The 9,128-nt window shown below is 39.3% G+C and overlaps 1 pseudogene across 1 annotated transcript; it reads right to left on the bottom strand.

The window, feature by feature from the left end:
• Positions 1-268: 268 nt before the first annotated feature.
• Positions 269-1,567, bottom strand: LOC110338187 (annotated as a pseudogene). Its single transcript, XR_002381290.1, has one exon. The product of XR_002381290.1 is annotated as an L-lactate dehydrogenase A chain pseudogene (transcript).
• Positions 1,568-9,128: the final 7,561 nt, after the last annotated feature.

The following is a 9,128-nucleotide window of genomic DNA, read 5'->3' as shown; positions in this document are numbered from 1 at the left end:
AACACTAGGACAGAAGACAACCAAGTCTCAAGGAGAATAACAAATGAACATTATAGCTTCATCGCAACCCAGAAGTTTACCCAGGAGGTTCTTTTTTTTTTTTTTTTCACTGTTCAAGATTTACTTGGTGTTTTCATTGGCATGACACTTGAGTGGTTGGTTCTACCATCCATATGCAGATCTCACATTTCACATGATATTGCAGTGCACACTACAGACACATACAATACATAAAATATCCTGCAGAACATTTCTGCACAAGATATGCATAATGGACATCCACACTGGAGCCAGGTTCTGACTAACTGGGAATGCGTTGGCCTAGGCATGCTTGGGGAAGGTGCACAGGGCATCAATGCAGCAGGCTCACAGGGTAACCGAAGCCTGCGCAGTTGGCAGTGTGTCTTGGAGACAGTGGGACTGTCACACTAACCAGGTTACCACTACACAAGTGCCACTTGGCAGCAGGGCAGAGCTGTGGGGACTGAGATGTTTCCCCACACCACCTCAATACCACTGTACTGACCACAGCTCTGATGAGAAGGGTGTGGTCTCCCCAGAAACCCTGCTGCAGCCTGGACAGTGAAGTGCTAGGACACTGGGAAGACTTTAGAACCGCAGCTCCTTCTGGATTCCCCAGAGGGCATCTGCACTCTTCTTCAGGAGGGCCTCTTCCTGTCAGTGTCACCTTCACAACATCCAAGATTCCATTTTGTCCCAGGATACATGGGGCACTGAGGAAGACATCCTCATTGATTCCGTAGAGACCCTTAATCGTGGTGGAAATGGGATGCACCCGTCTAAGGTTCTTCATTATGCTCTCGGCCAAGTCTGCCACAGAGAGGCTAATGGCTTTCTGCTTGATCACCTCATAGGCACTGTCCACCACCTGCTTGTGAACCTCCTTCCACTGCTTCTTGTCTGCATCACTACCCAGCTCTGGGTTCAGAGACTTCAGGAAGATGCTGGCAACCTTCACACCACTCCACACAGGCACACTGGAGTCGCCATGTTCTCCCAGCTATGACGGCTCAGCGGGTGAACCCCCAGCCTTTTTCCCATCAGGTAACAGAACCGAGCTGAATCCAGATTGCAACCACTCCCCAAAACTCGGCTTTTGGGAAAGCCACTGATTTTCCAAGCTACGTAAGTCAAGATATCCACTGGATGTGAGACAATAAGCAGCTTGCAGTGTGGACTATACTTGACAATGTTCAGAATGATGAACTTGAAGATGTTCACGTTTCGCTGGACTAGATTGAGTCGGCTCTCTCCCTCTTGCTGACGGGCTGTGATGATGACCAGCTTGGAGTTTGCAGTTACACAATAGTCTTTGCTGGAGACAATTTTTGATGTTTTAAGGAAGAGGCTGCCATGCTGGAGATCCATCATCTCTCTCTTTAGTTTGTTTTCCATGACGTCAACAAGGGCAAGCTCATCTGCCAAGTCCTTCATTAAGATACTGATGGCACAAGCCATGCCCACAGCACCAATCAGTAATCTTGTTCTGGGGAACCTGTTCTTCCTTAAGAAGATTCACAATCAGCTGATCCATGAGGGTTTTCATCTTGGACTTTGAATCTTTTGAGATCGCTAATGCATGATGGGGGGTGATGGGCGAGCAGCGGCAGCGTGGCCTGGGCTCCGCGAAAGTGACTCCCATAAGTTTCTTTACCACCCATAAGTTTCTTTTTCATAGAATTCTATTGCCTAACTGGTATGTGTACCTAGAAAATTCTTATCTGTGTTGGAGTAAGTATAACTATTGACTTGGTAACATAACATACTCCAGTACCCCACAGCTTTCTGTGTAATCTAATAAGTGAATATATAACAGCAGTGACCATGATATAAAAAGACAGAACTATCCTTTCATTTACAATATCTATATTCCAATGTGGGAGAGAAACATCTACAAATAATTCTGACTTCTCGATTTTCAGATATTTAAGCCCTAGTCTTCTTACATTCGGTTTATAGAAATTCTTTACTAATAGTTTATCAAAATACTTTTTCAGTAACAAGAGATATTAACATCATCACCAAATGATTTTTTATTAAAATTGTTATTTTTGTCAAACCAAATAGTTTGATACTCACAGAATTTCTATTTTTCCTTTCTTCTTTAAGTTCTATTTGGTTTTAGGGAGAAAATCTAGAAAAAAAACTGTAGCTAGGACTCTAATATTCCATGTAAAAACAAAATCCTGAAGGTTAACCTACTGTCAAGTTACTATTACATGCGCTTACCAAAATTTTACCTTTGACTGGCCATATGTACACACACGTGTAGATATGTATCTGTTTAATATATATGCACATTCATATATGTTTACAATTGTACTTATGTGGAGTGGTAAGCCCTTAACCTGAACAGACCACAGTAGTTTAAAAATGCACATGAAAAACTGCCCACAAACATGGTAATAAAGAAAAATGACTGATGGGGAACCATGTCCTGCTCATGACACATGCTCTGTTGAGTCTCTTTAAAATAGATTCTGATTATTCTGTAAATCATCTTTTTTCCTCAATACTCATGACATGTGACTGACTGTTCACATAAGAGTACCACTTAAAACCCTAAACATACTGAGAAAAAAAAGTTTTAGGGTGATACAAATGATAATAAATAAATAAATAAATAAAACAAATGTAGAACGATGGATAAACAGAATACAAAGAAGCTGGAGAAGCCTTAGTGTCTAAATGCAATCTTCCTAGTGTTCACACTAACCAGTCTTCTGTTCACACTCAGAGACCAATGGTGAATGCGAAAGCTGTAGGTCCGATGTTTGTTGCAATATAATGGCGTGAAAAATGAGCTCTAAACATGCTCCTGTTTTGCAACATGAAAACAAGCTAAAATGTAAAAAGGCTGTACTCTGTGGACTGCGTTCCCATTGCACGCCCTTGACCGCAGGCTGTGGCGCTCTCTGCAAATTCTTACACCAGCATCAGAAACTTCTCTTATAAGACAGAGTGCTTAGAAGACAAAAGTCAGCATTTTTATCCCTTAAGGTTTTATTTTTCTGAAAACTTAACTTGATTCATCACACATACTTAAGTATACATGACTATTTTGTCACAGAAAATACAATTGTATATCCTATAGGCAACTATTATTCCTTTAGTTGCTTAAGTTTCAAAGCTTCTAGATTTTGTCCTGGAGATAATGATGTTTCGATTATACAGTGACTGGATTTTCTTTCTTGATCATAACCAGACAGGCACTGTCTGGTTATTCTTCATCAGGGCCTCATCCTGGATCTAGTAAAACCTAAGAGTACAAACTTAGAAATTCATATCACTCAATTCCATGTCACTTGGGTTTGGATGAAAAAAAAATTTCATTGAATCAAATTTTATCTCATATCAGTTGTGACATTACATTTCATTAAGAATTACTTTTCCCTTGCTCTGAATGCTAAGAAGACCTACCATTATTTAAATCAAGCCTTATGTGTCACAGGTTTTCCTTATGAAACCTGTGTCCTTGTAGGCAGAGTGCATAACCAATAGTACATCTGACTGTGTTCCTAGTGAAACAGCACAACACGTTTATTTTTTTGCCTACGCTTAGGGTTCTCTGTAAGTGTGAATGTGTAGTCAACTAAGCAAACCCATGTTCCATACCTGTGCCTTTCATTCAGTATAAAGAACGTATTCCATTACCAACATCAGTGAACCTACGATTGCCTTTAAATGTTATCAAGTGCCTCCATGTAAAATAACCAAGCTTTTCAAGTTAAAAGTTCTCTTTCTCTGTACACTTATCCAGGCTTACAGCTGGAAAAATACATTGAAGTCATTCTCCAGGTGAGAGAGAGAGAGAGAGAGAGAGAGAGAGAGAGAGAGAGAGAGAGAGAGAGAGAGAGAGACTCCTACTCTAATTGCCCGCCCCAGGCTCTAATTCTTTTACAGTCAGCAACAGCAGCCGACAACATTTATGAGCTCAGGCAGCAAAGCAGCTCTGGACAGGGATGCATTTAAAATGTGTGTTTGTAGGAAGGAAAATAGCCCTCTGGAACAAAATAAAATTTCCTTGTTTGGAGTGTTGGGTGAAAACCAATACTGCAATAAAGAGAACTGTTATATTTTTTTCGTGTCTGAACCAGGAACATAAGGCTAAAGGGTTCTTATTAGCTTCAAAGTTGAGAAAATCAGAATAAAGAGAAAGTTCTAAAAAGAGAAGTCATAGAAATTATGAACATAATTCAAACTTTGAGTATACTGTGTTAACAATAACTATTTGTTTACCACACCATCTTTCCTTTTTTCTTTCTGCTATGTTATCCAGAGTCACTTCAAATGAGAGGTTAGAATGTGAGGGTTGATGGTGTATGTGTCTGTTGCAGTCTGTGCTGTCCCAGCAAAAAACAACTCCACAGGTACAGGAGTCAGAAATTCTGAACTGCTTGAAGTCTAACTGAATAAGAAAAAAACAAAACAAACAAACAAATAAACAAGAAACTCTCAGATTTCCCCAAATACTATGAATCATGACATCTACTGTGATTTAAAATCACTATACTAAAATAACCAATGTGATTTTCATGCTGTTATATCCTATTTGAAGTTACATCAAGTGATCCTGCCTCTTCCCTGTGAAACAGACTATACACATACTAAGGCAGCCTGCTTCTTGTCCTTTTATCTATTTGAGGCGTCTAAGTAGTTTCTCTTGGTAATGGGGCAAGTTCCTGGAGAGAGGATTGCTAAATGGAGGTGACTTTTATATAACAGGCATTGGCTTCCTGCCCACTGGATTCTCCATCAGAGAGTATGTTGACCTGAGTGTCCTTGCTCGGAGTTTAAGACAGAATTGTTTTCTTTGCCAGGAAAACAGAAACTCAGTTCAGGAGTCTCAGCTGGACAGGAAACAAAGGGCAACCTCAAGCAACAGGAAGCTCTCCACTATCACCTAATCCAAACATTAGCCACCGAAATTAAGAATCGAATAGTGCTTTTACAACCAAATTAGAAACAACAAAGACTAGGGTTAATTAACTATAATAAAATAACAGAAAACTGTGATGATGCACACAAAAGAGAAACCATGTACTGACTTTTCCAGAGAGAATGCCAGTAAGTCCAACCACTATGAAGATAAATACGGAACTTTGGAAAAGAAACTGTAAAACCAGATCCCCACATGTTCTATCTCTAGAGTAAAACTGTTTGGCCAGATAAAAGGGAAGGTAGATGGACCATGAAAAAAACGGGGGTTTGGATATACTCAATATACAATATAACTTTATAAACTTTAAAGCAAAAAATAAATAAATTTAAATGAAAATAAAATTGCTAGTCTAAACCACAGAAGAGGAAAAAAAGCACATCAGAAAATCAGAACGGAGCACATGGGGCACATAAGATAAAATGCTATAATGTAATTGAAGCATAGTTGATGGAAAATTAAGCAATATTCCCCAAATACTGGGAATTTTTGGTGGCTATAATTATATGGCAATTGAAGCATTTGAAATAATATTTCTGTGATGATTACCACACTAAGGAACATTCTGAATTTACTGAAATCTGAACAACAAAAAAACCATATCCTAAACACAGGGAAAAGCAGGAGTAACAAAAAGATGAATGTCATGATTTAAAGAAAAAAATAAAAGACATTATATCTCAAGAAGTTAAAAGGATAATCCAGATTAGAATTACATGCCCATTTCAGTATATATAATTCTTATTTTCAGTTTAAAAATAAAGATGAAATATGCATCAAATATACTGAGAGAATGCCAAGTGTGGGGTTTTAGCCAACATAAATAAGCATAAAGAAGAAATTGTTACAAAAAGAGAGAGAGAGAGAGAGAGAGAGAGAGAGAGAGAGAGAGAGAGAGAGAGAAGATAGTATGAGAAGAAGCTTATGTAAAGGGGTAGCAATGAATTAAACCAGTATTATAATTTCTGAGTAAATGAATGTGTTTTCCTGTCCTATACATAATGTTGGTGGCTTTGCTTTGTGTGTTTAGAAATCACACAGCTACTGAGAATAATGCCAACTCATTGAGAATTTTATGTGGAATAAGAAACAATCTCGGGGTACATACACTTGAATGTTAACACTAGAATGTTCCTTGTGCAATCATTTACCAAGTTACCCCACAACATGATTTTCACAAACTCATGACATTCCTCCTAATTTGTAGTCATCACAATCTATCTCTGCATAAGTCTCTTTCATCTCACTATGGAATTATTTGAGGAAATAATTTTATTTTGTTGACAATATTATCTGAAAGTCAATGTTTATTTGTTAATGTGTCTGCTTTTCTTAGTGTTTAACCGTGAGTGTCCCCTACTGCTACCCAAGTAACATATGGATTTGTACTTTCCCTTCAAAGTTAAAAGTGTAATTTCCTTCATATTTTTTAAGTCATGCATCATGATTATTCTCTCATCACTAAAGTCTCGAAAAAAATGTATGTGAATGGCATAGTCACCAAACCATACTGAAAATACTTTTGTAAGTTGATTGGTAGACAAGATAGTCTATGTTATCTCTCAAGAAGGTTAACAACCAGAAGGGCCCAAGTGAGGAAGCTTCAGTCCCATTTGGGAGGTAGAAGAAAGCAATCACAAGGGAAGAAGGAGGCAGAAGGAGGGAGGGATCTGGGTGAGAGAAGGGAGTGGGAGGGGAAAAGGGGAACATGCTCAGATATTGGGGGGGGGGAGTAGGAGAGAATCCCTGAGGGTCAGCAGAATCAATGGAGATGTGCAAACTTAGGGGCATGGGGGAAGTACCAGAGACCTGGGAGGTGAGAGACCTTAGATGAAATGCCCTATAGTGGGGAGAGGGAACCTGTAGAGTCCACCTCCAGTAGAAAGACAGGGCATCAAGTTGCCATCCCACAGTCAAAAACCCATACCCAGAATTGTTCCTGTCTGAAAGAACTGCAGGGACAAAAATGGAGAAGAGACTGAGGGAAAAGAGGTCCAGTGACCAGCCCAACTTTGGATCCAGCTCAAGTGGAGGATTCAAGGCCTGATACTATTACTGAGGCTATGATATGCTTACAAAGAGGATCTTAGCATGATTCTCTTCTGAGAGGCCCAACAAGCAGCTGAGTGAGACAGATGTAGATACTTACACCCGACCAATGGACCGAAGTCTGGGCTCTCTGCAGTACAATTAGGCTGGAAGAAGCTGAGGAAGAGACCAGCCCCATAGGAGGACCAGTAGTCTCAACTGACCGCTATTCCTGAGATCTCTCAAACACTGAGCCACCACAGATAGTATACACCAGCTGGAATCAGGCCCCTGACACATATACAGCAGAAGACTGCCTGATCTGGCCTCAGTGAAAGAAGATGATCTCCTTGAGACACTTGAGACCCCAGGGAGTAGGGGAGGCCTAGTTGGGTTGAAGTGGGGTTGGGGACATGTCCTTGGAGAGAGGAGGAATGGGAGGAGGAGCAGTCAGAGGGCAGACAGTGGGGGTGATGACTAGACTGTAAAAAATAAAATCAATAAAAAAATAGTTTAGCAAAAAAATTAAAAAGGAAAGGAAAGACACTGGAGAGATGCCCACAAGGGTTGAAAGCTTACTATTCTTGCAAAAGATCAGGGTTTGGTTCCGAACATCCATATCAGGGCACTTAGGTCTGCTTCTAACTCCAGTTCCAGGGAACCTGACTCCCTTTGGCACCTGGAAATGCTAAGGAACAATAGGAAGGAAGGAATAATAGAATAGAAAAAGGAAGAAGGGAGAGAAGGAAAGAGGAAGAAGAGATTTAAAAGGGAAATATAAAAAATGGGACAGTTATATTGGCTATGAGAGCATACAATATTTATATATTCACTCAAAACATGAAAACTTCAGTTTTTCCCATAATAAAGTTGTAAAATATCATTATAAAACTAAACTAGGAAAATAATTACTGCTTTTAGAAGGACATTTTCCTGGTGATATCAATATGAAGGAAAGACAAAGACAATGATATTTCAAGCTTTTCTTTAGAAAAAAAGCCTGACAGATGGGTGGTCCCTAGTTTAAGAATAAGAGCCCACTATCTGCTGACAGAGTAGTTACTCACAGGGCAGAAAGAGGGGATGTGGGAAGAACAATGGGAAGTGTCCTTTTAGGGCACAGAGTTGGTCATTATTGGGGGGTAACAGAAATGGTGAGTTAACTAACAGAGGATGACGGATCTGTATTTCTGGTCATTACTGCAGAGTGATAGGAGGCAAGAGCAGAAAGCTTGAGAAATATGTCGTTTAGTTTGGAAAACAAATTACTGTAGTTTCAGGAAGTGTCATAGCTGAACCAAGATATGGGAGCTTCATTAACACTCCCAAAATAAGGAGAAATGGTGTGTTTAAAAAATAAGGTAGAAATCAAGATGAAGTTGGTTACTAAAATGTTTTCAAGAGGTACTGAGATATGACAAGCACTTTAGAATACCAGGTTCTGAACTTCAGAGGCATTCTAGCCACACCTCATGAACATTAGGCATAGAGGAAGGTATGTTGGCAGGGAGGTGTTCCTTTATTCATTTCTCAATCAACCCTTTAAAACCAACATCAATGTAATCATTCTTTTTTGTTTGTTTGTTTGTTTGGTTGGTTGGTTGGTTGTTTGGTTGTTTGGTTGGTTTTTCCATACAGGCTCTCTCTGTGTATCCCTGGCTGTCCTGGAACTCACTTTGTAGACCAGGCTGGTCTCGAACTCAGAAATCCGCCTGCCTCTGCCTCCCTAGTGCTGGGATCAAAGGCATGTGCCACCACATCGGGCCAATGTAATCATTCTTATTCAGTCATAAGCTTCTAGCAGTCCGGTAACTGGAATTTTTAAACATTCTGAAGAGGTGTTGACTAGAGAAAGTAGGAAGAAACTGCATCTTTTCTTCTTATGATTAACCTATCTTTTAATGGAATTACTTGAAAATAAGTGTATTCATTACTCTCTAAGAGAAGCAATTATCTAACAAATTATAATCTCTAATGCTCATGTGATGGATGCATACATAAGGTTTCAAATAGTTGATAAAACTATTTAGTTCTAGGAGTTGAGATTTACTATAAATCTTAGCTTCTCATTTTGTTTTTCTTTTTTTTCTTTTTTCAATTTTTACTAGGTATTTACTTCATTTACATTTCAAATGCTATC

The sequence above is a fragment of the Mus pahari genome, chromosome 21, assembly GCF_900095145.1.
Source record: "Mus pahari chromosome 21, PAHARI_EIJ_v1.1, whole genome shotgun sequence".
NCBI classification, from domain to species: domain Eukaryota; kingdom Metazoa; phylum Chordata; class Mammalia; order Rodentia; family Muridae; genus Mus; species Mus pahari.
The sequence above is the reverse complement of the archived record's forward strand: the minus strand, read 5'-3'. Positions and strand labels throughout refer to the sequence as shown.